Here is a 16,502-nt window from a genome sequence, read left to right as displayed (position 1 = left end):
AGAAAGTTTGAGTACTTCAACCATAGTCCTGAAAGTTTTTTGCGAAAAAAATAGAATTTGAACCAAAGCAATTTATTACTCCATGCTCTTTGAATACATGATGTTATTTGTCAGATAAATATCTTAATAGTCTGGGTAGATTTAGTTACAATAACAGTGATATGGTCTTGTCATGACATGAATTTTGAAACCCTATGTCAAATTTAACGTGTTTCCCAATGTTTTATTTCAATTTCATTTATTTTGCATTTAATTTAGTTTATTGAAGCCTATAAGCATATATGAACTTTCTGTTTTGAATACTTATGTTATTATTTGAGCAGATGTATTTTGGAGTACAGTGAATATTTCCTAATACATTCTTTTAAACTTTTGAATGTAAATTCACTGATAAGGTGAGTATTATTTGCCTTTAATGCAAATCAGAATATAGAAGTCAAGTGTTCAGCTTATTATTCCTTGGAGATACAACAGTAGTAAATAAATTATCTCCAATGCTAAAAATTATATTTTCTTACTGATTGGCTTACTTAGCAATGTTTTTCTTCCTATTGTTAATATTCAGAGTCTTACTTTATTCACTGTTTGTAAAAAATGCTAATATCGTAGCTGTATGTTAGAATCTGGTAGGTGACTGAGATCTGATAAAACCCAATAGGTCACTGGATCTAAACCCTGAGGCTGGAGGAAGCTGGGTGCGGACAGATAACCAAGAGGGAGAGGGATATTGATTGCTTGATGGAATTCCCTCATCTGGGACAGCTCAAATCACAGTGACCTTCACCAAGGAGACATCACATATCTCTCAGGTACCTTATCAGGGTTCACATGGTGATCTGCAGTTCCCACAAGAAGCAATTTCAGAAGGGATCCTACCCGCTGCTTAAATGTATTGAAGCCTGGCTTGAACCCAGCATCCACATGTCTGGGCAGGTTCGTCCCTGTTCTCTTTACCTGCTTCCTGTCCTGTCCTCCCGATAAAATAACACCTTTACATACCTCCTCACCTTCTTTGAGACTTAAAATTCTGAAGCCTTAACATACTGCAATAAAATTACAAATTGAGTTATTACATGAGTCAACTTGTAATCTTTGCTAGCCACATTTGTTAGCCCAAATTGCTTTGCAGTGTATCACATGGAAACTTGATATAAATTTACATGAACAATGAGGAGATTGTTTGGAACCATATTTCAGGTTTTTGAGATTTAAAAAATGCAAAAAGAGGCACCTTCATTCATTTAGAAAGGATCAGAATTAGGACAGTTTATTAAAAAAAAAGTCATCCTTCTGGTTTAATGTGGTGTTAAAAACATTAGTGATTCTTTCCCCATAGTCCAGCACAAACATTTAAAAACACAATTCAGTAACTCTAAAGCATTGTGAAGGTAAGCTTCCTCTTGGGGATTCAATCACCATTTGATTTAATGTTGACTATTTAATCATATTATAAACTTCTCAAACAGGCCTGCATAATTGCCTCCTTAGCAGAAAAGAGTAAACAGCTTACCTTGCAACTCCTGTTCCTTAAGAAGCCCATTACATTCCTGAAAACATCAAAGATTTGTCAGCACTTCCGTTATCAACCTTCATTTTCTGCAGTTGATAGCAGGCTATAAAATTTTAACTCTGGGATTAAAATTGACATTTAATATTTTAACCATGGTATAAGCATGGTCATGCCCTGGGAAGAAGGGTGAGCTTTTTTTGCCATGCAATTCAAATTAGCAAAATTGTCATTTCCCAAAATAAAGCAATGCCACATAAGGCACACTGCCCTTTAGTTATTACCACCTTCCTGCTATCATTCACTATATTTAATTCTGTTCAGCCACTTCAAGAATGAAGATGGTATTATCCTTGATTTTATGGATATGGAAACTAATATTGAGAAGAGTGAAATCACTTTGAGCTCATATGGTTAGTGGGTAGGGCACCGACTTAAATCCTGGTTCAGATTAGCAACAGAGGTTCATCCTGCAGAATTGTTAATTAGCCTCATGCATGTGGATGGCGTAAAAAAGAGAGACAAAGTATAATATTGAAAGATAGGATCTTTACAAGTCAAGAGCCAACCTATTTAACTTCAATTGCGAGAGAAGACGGTCTCATTCCATAGCCAATTATAGCTTCTCTAGGTATTGTTGCTGCCTATCTTTAAAGGAAAAAATACTGTAATAAGTCAGGATTAGAAAAAGACATTTCACTCCTTTGACAGTTTGCCACTTTTGATAACAAGCAATGTTCTGATTAGAAAAATGAGGTTTGGAAATAATCACTTTGATGCAAAATATGAACTAATTCGTGTAGATGTTTTATGAAAAACAAGCTTACAATAGTCATAACTTAAATTCAGTTGTTTCTTACATTTGTTCTTTATGACTTCTTGAGCAAAAACTCTGCAATGCTTTCTTTTCCTGATTTTTTTTTTTTTAAGAATTCTTTTCATTGGGAAGTCAGATATACAGAGAGGAGGAGAGACAAAGAGGAAATTCTGTGTCCACTGATTCACTCCCCAAACAGCCTCAATGAACAGAGCTGAGCCTATCTGAAGCCAGGAGCCAGGAGCCTCTTCTGGGTCTCCCACACAGGTGCAGGATACCAAGGCTTTAGGCCGTCCTCCACTGCTTTCCCAGGCCATGAACAGGGAGCTGGATGAGAAACAGGATTGCCAGGATTAGAACTTGCGCCCATATGGGATCCTGGTGTGATCAAGGTGAGGACTTTAGCTGCTAGGATACAGTACTGGACCCAACTATAAATACTTCTTACAAAGTTTAACCTAATATGACAGATAATATCACTCAATATGTTGGAAATTCATTTAAACTTACAAATACATCTAGAATTGTCCTTTGAGTGAGTGCTGAATACTGCAGATGGTTATGCTAACTCTGACATTTTGACTTTGAGCGTGAAAGCAAATTTCAAGGACAAGAAAAATTATATTCTTCTTTTAAAGAGCAGACTGGTGCTTTCCCAGTCAGGCATTTTGTTTTCTGCTCATTATTTTCTAATATACCAATTGTATCTTTGGCATTAAATATTTATTAGATACCTAAGAGGCGGAGTGGTACTGTGACACGTGTTTTCAGAACAGGAGCCAAATGCCATTGAACCAGTTTGACCAAAGCCTATTGATTTATCCTCTTAGCCTGTCTTACTGACTAACTGTGAACTAAGAAATTGGAATGGCTCTGCAGTAGTCAGAAATGAAAACTTAGCAGCAAGAATATCGAAACTGCCTGCAGGCAAATCCTTTAAAGCTATGCATATTCAACTTGACTTCGCATCCAGGCTCCAGGATGTCTTAAATCTGTTAAATAGGTAATGGTATCAAATATTTCATCAGGATAGTTATAAGGATAGTTGATTCTCAATTACACTGGAACTGATTTCATCTAAGAGAAAGCTGCTTTTTCAATTTTTGTTTAAGGAGATCAATTAAACTGATTAGAAATCTTTAGATGGTATTTAGATACTAAATATAAACACGTTTGGCTTTTATTTCTGCACACTGTCTGTAATTTAGTAGTGGCTGAAAGGGAATCTGTATACAGAAATACTCTAACAACTGTTTTTAATGCCCCAAACTGGATGAGATCACTTACCTGAAGTGAGACTCAAAAACATCGTCCACTTTGGAAGGAGCATTCCTCCCTGAAAGCTGTCATGCTGCAGCAGACACTGGAAAGTCAAGAAATGAATCTGCGCCTTCAGCCAGTCTGGAAGCAAGAAGCTCATTCTTAGTAAGCAGGGTGGGTCAAGAGCCAGAGAAGCAGATCCAACTGGGTCAATTTATGGTGCAATTTTCCCCCAAATAAAGACACTTAAAATGGTCTGTTACATTTACTTTCTTTATTGCTACAGCTCTCTGTGTTATGGTGTATAACCCAGGAAGGCAAAGTGGGTTGATTAGGAAGCATCTAATGTAGCGCTCACTGTGAATAAGGAAGCCCCTGGTTGAGAGAGAGAGAGAACTATGGCAAGACCAAAATCATTAGTGATGGAATAGCTCCTAGCCAGAGTTAGTTGGCTTCAGATCTCCTTCTCCCAGATTATAATCTGTGTTGCAGCAGCCAATTGCTACCATTTGCTCCAGTCCCACCAGCTGCTGCGCCCTTGTGGCATACAGCAGCAGGATCAGCCGCTACTGGATCATCTGCTGCTCCTTTGCGTTGTATTTTAGGAAATCTTTCTCTTCTCATTCCTCTCCGTATTCTACTCCTGCTGAATTTCTTTGTCATTTGTAGTGCCTGCCTCAACACCAGGTTGCTGGATTAAACATTTAAACCATTCAATCCTAAATTCTGTGTCAGGTCTACTTGTCTCAAAATCTTTGGGTTGTCTGTTTTCTTCTTCATCACTCCCGTGAATGCCTTAGCACTTCTCTTACTAAGTCAGAAGTTTGCCTTGACTATAGAAAAGTCACATCTGTTTTTCCCTGCTTGAATCATTAAAGTTCAGAGCATCACCTAGCACAATTTAAAAGACAAACTTTTGAAACATGTTTGTGTGTGCATGTGTTTGTCTGTGTGTGGTTTCCTGTTGCTGTACCTACCAAGATCCTGAGTGGCTCTTCTTAAAGTTTAATAACAAATCGCTCATGAGATCACCTCCTAAACACTCTGACCAGAGCTGATTATGCCCTCAACGGAGTCTCAAATGCATGCTGATCATCTGTCTTGGTGACTCAAAAACTCCAGTTTCCACCTGGAGTGCCCAGGATTGGGTCTTATCTCTGGTTTTTGATCTGGCCTCTTCCTAATGTACCTGGAAGACTTGAAAGCATGGTCTGGTCAAAGTACCTAGATTCCTGCCACCCACATGGGCGATTTGCAAGGAGTTCTTTCTTCCTGGCTATGAACTGACCTTGCACAGGCTCTTCAGGTATTTGGAGAATACCCAGTGAAATTTTCTTTTGTAAATATAAAATTAGGGTTCTCCACTATTACTCTTTCGAAAAACAAATTTCTCCTGGCTTTGGGTTTTATTATAAGGATTAAAACCAACTGGGCAGTCAGATGTAGCCCCTACTTAATTACAAACACTGCTTCCTTAAATTTTCAGTTTTGTCACAAAACAACAAAGAGGCCAGGAAGTGTTTTGAAGGAATTTAAAGGGTCTTTCTTCCCCAGATTATTTTGAGCAAATCATGGTGTCATCCCCCATCTCTTTACATTTTTATCATGCAGAAGCAAGGAGATAGTGAGATTTGAGCTTACCGTGAGGATGGGGAGAGGAGGCTGTGCATCCCTGCCTTCTGATGGTCTTTTTTGCTTTGAACAAGCTAGACTGGGTTAGAATTCTGGCCTGTGATTCTTAACTGTGGTTCTGGTTTTGTTTTCTCTTGACATTGTGCCCGAGAGAGACTAGTTCCACCATACTGGAACATTTTTAAAAATTCCCTCCTAATGAGAGACACAGAGAAAAGATCTTCCATCAGATATTCATTTCCTAAATGGTCGCAACAAGCGAAGTTGAGCAGCAACAAAGCCAGCACCCAGGATCCTTTTAGACATCTCCCACGTAGATCTCAAGGGCTTAGACCATCCTTGGTTGCCTTTCCAGGCCACAAGCAGGGAGCCCAGATGGAAAGTATAACAGCCAGGCACAAACCGGTGCAATATCAGTCTGTTGAGCCATGCTCAGGGCCCTGTTTTTTTCATATCATGATTTCTTATTCCTTCTCTAGTCACTGTACATCTCCCAGACCATCCCTGTAACACACATTCCAATTATTACAGTTCTTTCAATTCGAATGCTGAAATGAGTAAGAATCATTGATTTCTCTCCTGTCCGCTTTCAGATCATTTTATCCATTATCAAATACTGTGGATTTGAATTCCTAAATTCCTGACACATCTTTCCAAATCTCCCTCTCACTTCACCCCTTTTCACAGACTATTTTATCTTTCTTCTGTTGTAATATCTCTGTAACTGATCACCCAATATCAAACCTTCCCCCTCCTCAAACAGTTCTCCACTCCAAAGTCAGAAAATCTTTATAAAGTTCAGTTTATCACATCACTCCCTTGATTAAATTTTCAGTGTGGAATTGTTGCTCTACAGATAATAATCCCTTTACGTTGTTTACAAGGTCCTTCTGAGTGACTTACTTGCTTATCTTTCTGGTCTTATCTTAGAGGCAAACACACTTCACAATCAGTGTTTCAAAATTAGCCATTTTCTTTTTACACAATGAGCATGCTCACTACTAAGTTCAAACTTTTGCATGTTTGGAGCCTTTTCCTAAGCTTTGTTTTTTGTCAGCAGTTTCAAAAATGTGACTCCAAGGCCTAATGTGGTAGCCTAGCTGCTAAAATCCTTGCCTTAGACACCCCAGGATCCGATATGGGTGTTGGGTCTAATCAGGCAGCCCTGCTTCCCATCCAGCTCCCTGCTTGTGGCCTGGAAAAGCAGTCGAGGACTGCCCATAGATTGGGACCCTGCTCCCATGTGGGAGACCTGGAAGAGGCCCCTGGCTCCTGGCTTTGGATCAGTAAAGCTCTGGCCACTGCAACCACTTGGGGAATGAATTAGTCGATGAAAGACTTTCCTCTCTGTCTTTCCTCTTCTCTATATATCTGACTTTCCAATAAAAATAAATAAATGTTAAAAAAAAAAAGCTCTGACCCCCAAGATGGGCCTTTGGTGCAATAATTAAAGCCTATCATAGGATTCTCTCATCCTGTGTCAGTGATTGATTTGAATTCTGATTTTCAGGTTTCACACATCTAATTTCCTGTTTTTTGCACCCTGACAGGCAGCAGTTGACAGCTCAGGTACTTGGTTGCCTGCCACTCCATAAGGGACCTGGACTAAATTTTGGTATCTGGCCTTCAGCCTGACGCAACTCTCGCTGTTACAGACATCTGCAGAAAAAACACTAGATGGATGATATCTCTCACGCCTCAAGTAAAATGAAAATGAACAAGAGCAGAGTTCCATCTTTTTAAACCATTTATTTATATTTCTTTTTATTGAAAAGGCAGATTTTTGGAGAGAAGCAGAGATAGACATATCTGCTGGTTCACTCTTCAAATGGGCACAAGGGCTGTAGCTGAACCTCTCCGAAGCCAGGAACCAGGAGTCAAGGGCACCCTCAGGGACTCTCACACAGAGTTCCAAGGACTTGGGTCGTCTTGCACTGTTTTTCCAGGCCACAAGCAGAGGATGGGAAGGGGAATAGCTGGGACTGGAACTGGCAGCCACACAGGATCCCCAGAGCCTGAAAGGGGGAGAATCAGCCAGTTGAGCCATTGTGCGGAGCCCTAGCTCCATTTTTGTTTATGTCTGTTTCTCTTGGGCACCCCCAGCTGAGAAGTACTTCCTGTACTCTCATAATATCCTGCATTTGCTCATAATCATAGCCTCTGTGATGCATTAGCTGCCTCTGTACTTTAGGTATCATCCCCCTGGAATGGTATAATCTAGCTTTGCAACCCTGAATATATTTGCTCTGCATAGTAAAGTGTAACTTGTGCTGTATAGATACAGCATGACTATCAAAACATATCTAGGTACCACATAGAGAGAATCTGAAAACAGTGTTTTATTTTTATAAGTTCTCCACCCCATAATATGATGGGATCCTGTTTTAAAAATAGGAATATCAACCGATTCTAAGATGTCATTTTTGAGAATTCTTAGTTCTCTTCACAGAGACAAGGGGCTCAGACAGAAGAAAGTCTCTTCCTTTTGTTTTTCCTACAAACACCTCTAGATGGGAGTTACTTTTTCAAGACTGAGGATAGATGAGAAGGAGCAACACTGAGTGTCTGAGAGATTACTGAAAATTGGGCAATTGAAAAGAGCAACTAGAAGATGTGAAAGAACATATATAATCATGGCTGTAGCAGAACAAAATAATGCTAAAAGCAGCAGAAATATTGTGCCGGTAAGAGTAAACACTTGGTATTTTCAGGGAGACCAAGAGAATGTGACCTCTCTGAATCGAACATAAAAGTAAAACAAGTTTTTCTTAAAAAAAAAAACGCTAGGAAAACATAAATTGAGGAATGTGTAAAATTGTTAATAAAGGTTCTGAGAAAAATAGAAACACAGTAGCAGAATAAAAGATGACATCACTTATGATAAAGATCAGAAAGCTAGAATTGTGTAATAAACTATGGGTATTACAAAATGCAAAATAAAAATAATATAAAGTAATTAAAATATAATTTAAGGATGAAAAACAACATATTTGATATTCCTAAATGAAATATGAACACATTTCACCAAAAATAGCTATGTAACTGTATTTTGGCATGCATGTACATATGCCCATCCATCCATACAAAATATAAACCTGAGGCTCATGAATCGGGCTATGACTGTCATTATAGATAGGGTCAGTCACCCTGATGCCTCAGGATGACCTACAACTATCCTAACATGTAAATAATGTTATCAAGTGTTCTTAGGCAGTTAAAGAAAATGTTCATTGCTATATTCAGAAGACTTTAAAAACCTCAAAAATTACTAAAATTAAATATATTAAAACATGAGATTATAAAGTATCAATGAAACAGATATTAAATGAAAACTCAAGAGAATAAGACCTTTAGATTTTATTATAAAACTTGAAAAAATACACTAAAGAAATTACTCATATAGATTTATATGTACTATATATATATTAAATAGATGTAGAGTAGAATTCAAACTAAAGTTATGAGGAGTTCTAGAGAAAAAATAGATGAATCAGCCTATGAAAGTCAGAATCTAAATATTTTGTATTTTATGGAGAGCAGTAAAATATTTACAACTGCTAAATAAACCATATCATAATATCCTTTTAAAGTGAAGTTCATGAGTGCCCAGATTGTAAGAAACAGAACAGAGAGGAAGAACAAGATAAACCATTATGGAATTTAAGAAGTAGGTGTGGGGAGAATTTAGAAAGATCTTTCTGGGGATAGAGCAAAGGAAAACAAAAACAACACAGAAAAGTAGAACCATCTAGTCAAAGCATCTTTCACTTAACAGATTAGAATATGTCACAGTGTTGGACTTTTCAACAACTCTGTATACTTAAAAGCAATGCAGTCATGTTTTACAGATTCTGAGCGAGAGTGATTTCCAGTCACAACCCTTTTATCTTAAAATCAAAGACCATTAAGCTCTGTAAACAGAAGGGAATATGAATAATGGCATAGGCAAGAGATTCAAATGTTCAGGATTATTATGCCCTTAGTTTGGACTGCAGATATTACTGTACAGCAACCTTAACTCATATTTCATGCTCATTGACAAGAGGTCCCAAGCAGTGTAGAGACAAGCATGTGTCAGCTGAAACAGAGATCACAGAGAGATGACAATTTGTTCTACCTGCTAAATTTCCAAAGTGCATTGGAACTTCATTGATCTGTATTTCCAATTTGCTACTGCAATGTCTCCATAATGGAACTTGAAGAAAGCATTTTAGTGATCTTTCTAGGTGCAACAGCTAAAGACAGTGACATTTTTCATTTAGTTTCTCATATATTGTTGGGTCTTTGTTGGAAAATTCAGTGATCCTGTTCGTACTCAGAATCCTACCTGATGTATTTGTCACATGTTTAAAATGACCTCTAAGTGATTGGATTTAACATGATACAGTTAGGTGTAATTCTTTCCATTTCTTGATTCATAGTTCCTTTCTCTTCCTGCAGTATCATGGCCCTGTAGACTTTGAAATGATTTCACAGATCCAGGCCACAAGCAGAGAGCTGGATGGGAAGTAGAGCAGCTGGGACACAAATCAGCACCCATAGGTATCTCCGCTGTAAAAGGTGATTTTAGCCACTAGGTCATTGCGCTGGGCCCCATAATTTATTTTTTAATTCTAATTTTATTCATTTGAAAGACAAGGTTACAAAGAGAGAAGTATTCCACCTGCTGATTTACTCTGCAAGTTACCACAATGGCCAGGGATGGCTTAGACAAATCTAAGAGCCAGGAGATTCTGCCAGATCTCCCCCATGGATACAGGACCCCCAAACTCCAGCCATTCCCTCTGCTTTGCTAGGCTGTTAGATCAGAAGTGGAGCGGCTGGGACTTACTCTGGCACCCACATGGGATGCCAGTACTGTAGGTGGCAACTTAACGCATAATGCCACTGTACCAACCCCTAAATTTCAAAATTCAGTACTTTCTACCAATATGCATATGCAAAGGTTTTTGAGTTGAAAAAAGCACATATCTGAATTATGTGTGTCAATTTTTAAAAAACATTAAAAATCACCCTGAAATATTGAAAGCAAAAAGCTTCCCAATATTTCTTTTAAAATTTTTGTTTATTTTCATTTTGGTTAAAAGGCAAAGAGAAAGAAACAGTGTTAGAAAGACAGAGTTAATGAAGAGTGGGTGTTGCGGGGATAGTCAGGAGAGGAAGAGAGGGAGGAAGGGTTGAAATCTTGCTTGTTGTATTTCACTACCTAAAATCCTATAGCGACCAGAACCCAGAATTCGAGCCAAGTCTCTTACAGGGCCAGCCGGCACCCCAGTACTTGGGTCAATATCAGCTTCATTTGATGCATGCACTGTCTGGAAGCTTCCTTGGAAGGTAAGCACTGTGTACTGGAACTGAGGCATTTGTTATGGGTTGTGATCATGCCGGACAGTAACTTAACCACTGGTACTGAACACCTGCTTCCCATATCAGAATGTTTTTATTAGAGGTAATTAACAAAACTTTCAAAAAAAAGACATTTTTATATCCATAAAAATAAAGTTGACCATAAACTTGCATTTGCCATGTTTAAATTAAACGTCACTCAGAAAATTATGTAAAATATGAATCTGTAGGAACACAGAAATAAACAAATGGCAGATCCAGGAGGTAATAGTCTCATATTTAACTAATCTTCTCTCGTAATGAATGTTTCTGTATTTCAGAAATGCAAGATTTATTTAACATCAAGAAATAAAATGGCATGTACTTAATGAAATATAAAATAAAAATGATAGACACACATAACTAAAGACTTATTTAGAAATAAATTTGTGTCAAGTTCATATTTGGTCTCATGAAATGTTTTTCAAGATTTATTGATTTTTACTGGAAAGACATATCAGATTTACCTAGAGAAGGGGAGAGAGAAAAATCTTCCATCCACTGGTTCACTTCCCAAATGACTGCAATGGCCAGAGCTGAGCAGAGTGGAAGCTAGGAGCCAGGAGTTTCTTGCAGGTCTCCCACGCAGGTGCAGGGTCCCAAGGCTTTAGGCCATCCTCTACTGCTTCCACAGGCCATTAACAGGTAGCTTGATGGAAAGTGGAGCAGCCAGGACACCATCCAGCTCCTGTGTGGAATCCTGGGCTTGCAAGGTGAGGAGATAGCCTGTTCAACGATCATGCAACACATGCCAGGTGAAATTTTAAGGAGACATGTTTATAAACATGCAAATATTTATTTCTATTGGTCATGTCATTTAGAACATATTCTAAATTATTACCCAAATTACTATTATGCCTGAAATACTTACAAATTATTCTGAAAGTTCAACAGATATCTCAGATGAATCAGTTTTATCAATCCTATTTTTGGAAGAGCAAAAATAGATTTTAAATGATGGAAAAGGAAATACTGAAATTTCATTTAAAAATTAAAAATAAATATTTCAAGACTTGTCTGTAGTAATCAAACTATAATTTAAAGAAAATTCCTTTACCAGCTTTTGTTAATAAATTAAAAGAATTTACCAAAAAATAATTGAAGGTCCTAATTCTCAAAAGAAAAAAAATTCGAAAGTAAGAGAAAGAAATTAATAAACTAAAGAAAGGAGAAACAAACAAAATGTAATTATTCAGTAAATGAGTGATAGTTATTTCAAAAATGTTAAGAGTACTCTCCTTTGGCACAATTAAACTAAATATGAGAGCAAGTTTCTAGCAATGGAATGATAATCATATTATAACCATAGATGAAAATATTTTAGGGATTGCAAGAATATCAAGTGGTGTAATCCTGTGTTTATATCTGTAAAACCTTCTTAGAGAAATGTAGTAGCAAAATTAATTTTAAAAAGTTGAAACAATCATGAAAGCCTTAGTAATATAAATTATCAACATTTTTTCTAAATAGAATTTTCTCATATCCTTCAAAAGAGAACTGCATAATATTTTCAAGGATAAGTTGAGATCCATTCATACATTTGAGAACATTATAAAAAATATGAAAGCCGTTCATTGAAAGAGAAGAAAATAACACTGTAGTTACAAAAAAATCTGAAAAACCAGTTTTATAAGAAATAAAGATTTCAGAAAAGTTTAATTTACAACTGCCTCAATTTGGATTTGAATTGATTATAATCTGGGTTCATTGCATCAGATAGTTCAACACGAGGGAATCTATCAATGTTAATCATAAATCAATAAAGAAGACAAAAGCATGCAAGATTGAATTAAATTCTTCACAGATTTCTGGCCATGTTCAATAAACTTGAGGATGAAGCATGCATGCTTGACATAAAAACGCTAAAAATGTGTACCGAATTGTCAATATTATAAAATGAAATATGAATGCAACATTTCAAATTTGTATCTGTGAAAAGTTCTTTTAGGGGGCTGGCATTTCTGCATATTGGATTAAGCCACGTTCTGCAGTGCTGAAATCTCACAAGACCTAATCCTGGTTCTAACCCTGGTTAGTTGAGTTCTGATCCATCTCCTTGTTAATGTGACTGGGAAAGCAGTGGAGGATGGTCCAAGTTGCTGGGCCTCGGCACCTTTGTGGGAAATCTGGAAGAGGCTTTAGACTTCTGGCTTTGTGGCAATTTAGGGAGAAAACTTGTAGATGTAAGATTTCTTCTATCTTCTCTATATCTCTGAATATCTATGTCTTGCAAATAAATAAATATATATTTGAAACAAATTTTGGAAAATCTAAATAGATGTTCTGGGAGAAAAGGGTTCTGAAATCATATAAATGTGAAAATGTAAATAGACATTTGTAAGGTACATACAGTGCATATAGGCCCTAAGAAGTTTTATGGTAACCAAAAATGTTTAAAGTGTGTTTAATCAAGTAGTGACAGAGTAATTTGAGCAAAAGTCACCTTTCTTAGTAATGTTTTTATTTATGGAATCATCTAAAGGTACATTGATGCCTAAATAGAAAAGCAAAAATACATTTATATACAATGGCATATTATCCAGCCATAAAACAAATGAAATCCTGCCATTTGTGGCAAGATGGATGGAACCTGAAGACAAATGCTTAGTGAAATAGCCCAGACACAGGAAGACAAATACTGTGGGTTTTCACTCTCAAGTATACGAAATAGAAAGTTTGATTTCATAAAAGGAGAGAGTAGAATTATGAGCACTAGAAGTGGGAGAGGCTATTGGTCATGAGATACGGTATGTGATCACGCAGTGAAACACAAGAAACAACTTTGATGGTTCCACAGTAAATTTTATAAAGTATCTATTGTACAATATATTTTTAAAAATTGAAATGAATGTGAAACTTTCAAAACAAAGAAATTCTAAATGTTTGAAAAGATGGGCATGCATACCCGTGTCAGATTATTGAAGTGTTGTCCATTAATTTGTGTAGTGATTATGAGTAAATTTTTGATATATATATGATTAAATTTTATGCAATTGTATAAGTTAGCGTTTTCACAGTCAAATATTTATGACATTCTTTTATACATTTTTAACATTTTTGAAATATTTTTAAAAATCTATTTATTTTATTGGAAAGGCAGATATACAGAGAAGGAGATACAGAGAGAAACATCTTCCATCTGCTTATTCATTAGTGGCCACCACGGCCTAGGGTGAACTGATCTGAAGCCAGGAGTCCAGAGTTTTTTCCAAGTCTCCCGCATGGGTACAGGGTCTCAAGGCTTTGGGACATCCTCAATTGCTTTCCCAGGTCATAACCAGGGAGCTGGATGGGAATTGGACCAGCCAGGACACGGACCGGCATCCATATGGGATCCCATTATATGCAAGGCAACAACTTTAGCCACTAGGCCATCGCACAGGGCCCTCAAAATTAAATATTTAAAACATGTGAATTAAAGCCAGGGATAAGACAGAATCTTCATTTTCCCAAGAACTGGTTAGCTTTTGTTCCCACTTTATCGAAATCCCATTAAAAGAAGGAAAGAGACCATGTCACATAATGCAATGTAATCCAAAAAAACAAAAAAAAAGAAGGAAATATAATACAGCAACAAGGTGGAGGAATCCACCACGGTGGGAGTGTACAGGGAGGGGTTGGGGCATCCCCAGAGCCTATGAAACTGTGTCACATAATGCACTGTAATTAATAAAAATAATAGTAATAATAAAGAGAATACTACAAAAATATAACTGTGAAATGTAAAAGTAATATATACACTGTAAAAAATACACATGGAATTAAATGTTTTTTAGCACATAAAAAAAAAAAAAGAAAGAAAAAGAAGGAAAGAGAGAGGCAGGGAGGAGAGGAAATAAACACCAAGTATTAGAAAAACAGGAAACAAATTAATCAATGATATTTAAGAATTGCCTTAATCTACTACTGATAATTGAAATAATCTTGCAGTAAAAATTAAAATATTTAATTAGAAAGTCTATATATAAAGTATAATATTTCTTCTGCATCTCAGAAAATGTCAGTTATAGATTTTAGTTGGTTAACCTCTCATTCAAAAGAACAAAGTTATAGTATGCCTGAAACTCACTTTACTAAAAGTCACTAATGGTTACAAACTAAAACAAAAAAATAAGATAGAAATGAAAGAAAATCTTCAAGTTATAAAAGTGTATTAGGAAGTAGTTAAAAAAAAAGCAAAATGGGTCCTACACGGTAGCCTACCGACTAAAATCCTCGCATTGCACGTGCTAGGATCCAATACGGGCTCATGTTCATATTCCAGCCCCTCTAGTTCCACTTCAGCTCCCTGTTTATGGCTTGGGAAAGCAGTAAAGGACAGCCTAAAGCCTTGGGACCCCGCACCTGGGTGAGAGACCTGCTGGCTTCGGATCAGCTCAGCTCCATCCTGCATGGCTAGTGAATCAGTGGATGGAAGATCTTCCTCTCTGTCTTTGCTCCTCTTTGTATATCTGATGTTCCAATAAAAAATAAAAGTAAATCTTTAAAAATGAAGTGTTTTAAATTTTAAAAGCACACAACCATATTGTTATAAAAATATGTGATTAAGAAACCATTTGTTCTGGATAGGTAATTTTAACTGTGTAAAGAAGATAATTTACCTCAGTTTCCTCTTGTATTAATCAAAATTTTTTTTCTTGCTGACATTTAAACAAATTGTTCAAATAAATGTGAAAAATTAATTCTAATCCTTATCAAATATTGGTTTTGTATTCATGTGCCGTATGTACATGGTTTGGTCCAATATGGCCCTAGATCCTGTGGAGTTCACCTTGAGAAGTTTGTTGTTTTGGTTTGTATGTTACATCTAATTTATTTTAGATTGTGACCAATAATATTTTATTACATAATTGAGTTGAAGTCAATAACAAATTTAGCTACTTTGACAAAATTTGCTATTACAAGTTGGAAAATGTATCCAAATGATTTGATTTGAAAAGGTATATCAAACCTAGGATCTTTTTTTGTTCACGGTAACTTCACATAGTTTTTGTTAACAAACACTGCATTTAGTAAAACGAACCCTACCTGACATGCTAAATCCTCTAGAACAGTTTTGCAATAAAAGCCTCAGTTTTTCTTAAAAAAAAAAAATACAATGCAAACAATAATAGTAAGTTTCCCAATTTGTTTATCTATTTATTTGTTTTTAGAGATTTGCTTATTCATTTGGAAATCAGTTACAGAGAAAGAGCAATAGATCTTTCATTTATTAGTTCATTCTTTGTACAGAAGCTCCTAGCCAGTGCCAGGATCTTCATTCGGGTCTCCCATGTGGGTGCAGGTGCAGAAGGATTTGTGTCATCTGCTGCTGCTTCCCAAGGTGAATTTTCAGGGAGCTGGATTGCAGGGAGAGAGGCTGATGCTTGAACTGGTGTCCATATAGGATGTTAGTGTTGCAGATGGTGGCTGTGCCGGAAGTGTCACAATGCTGGCCCTTGCCCAGTAGAGACCAGCCATTGGACGTTCAAAACTGCTTCCATTATAATGGAAGTGCAGCGGCAATACTTATGTTTTTAGGCAGAAACAGAGAGAAGTATATCCCCGTACTTGCAATACAAGGATGGCCTCACAGTGAAACAACAGAAAACTTCCTACATTCTTGGGAGACACCTCATGGCAGTATGATGGACTTCTGAGGGTATTTGGAAGGCCGCTAAGTGAAAGACTGGAGAGGAGAACCATGTTGAGGGGGGATCCTAAATCCTATTAAACCATGTCATAAAATAAAGAATTTAAAATTAAAAATAAAGAAGTTTAAAAGTGGATTATTTTCAAATTAGATTTAATTTTGGTAAGAATCACAAAAATAATACAACATAATTTCTATAATCTCTCAAATGCCAAAATTTAGAATATTTGCAAATTGTCCTCAATTGAGCTCTCTCAAGTTCTGCTTTA

Source organism: Ochotona princeps, chromosome 12 (assembly GCF_030435755.1).
Source record: "Ochotona princeps isolate mOchPri1 chromosome 12, mOchPri1.hap1, whole genome shotgun sequence".
In the NCBI taxonomy this organism is placed as follows: domain Eukaryota; kingdom Metazoa; phylum Chordata; class Mammalia; order Lagomorpha; family Ochotonidae; genus Ochotona; species Ochotona princeps.
This window is presented reverse-complemented; position numbering follows the sequence as displayed.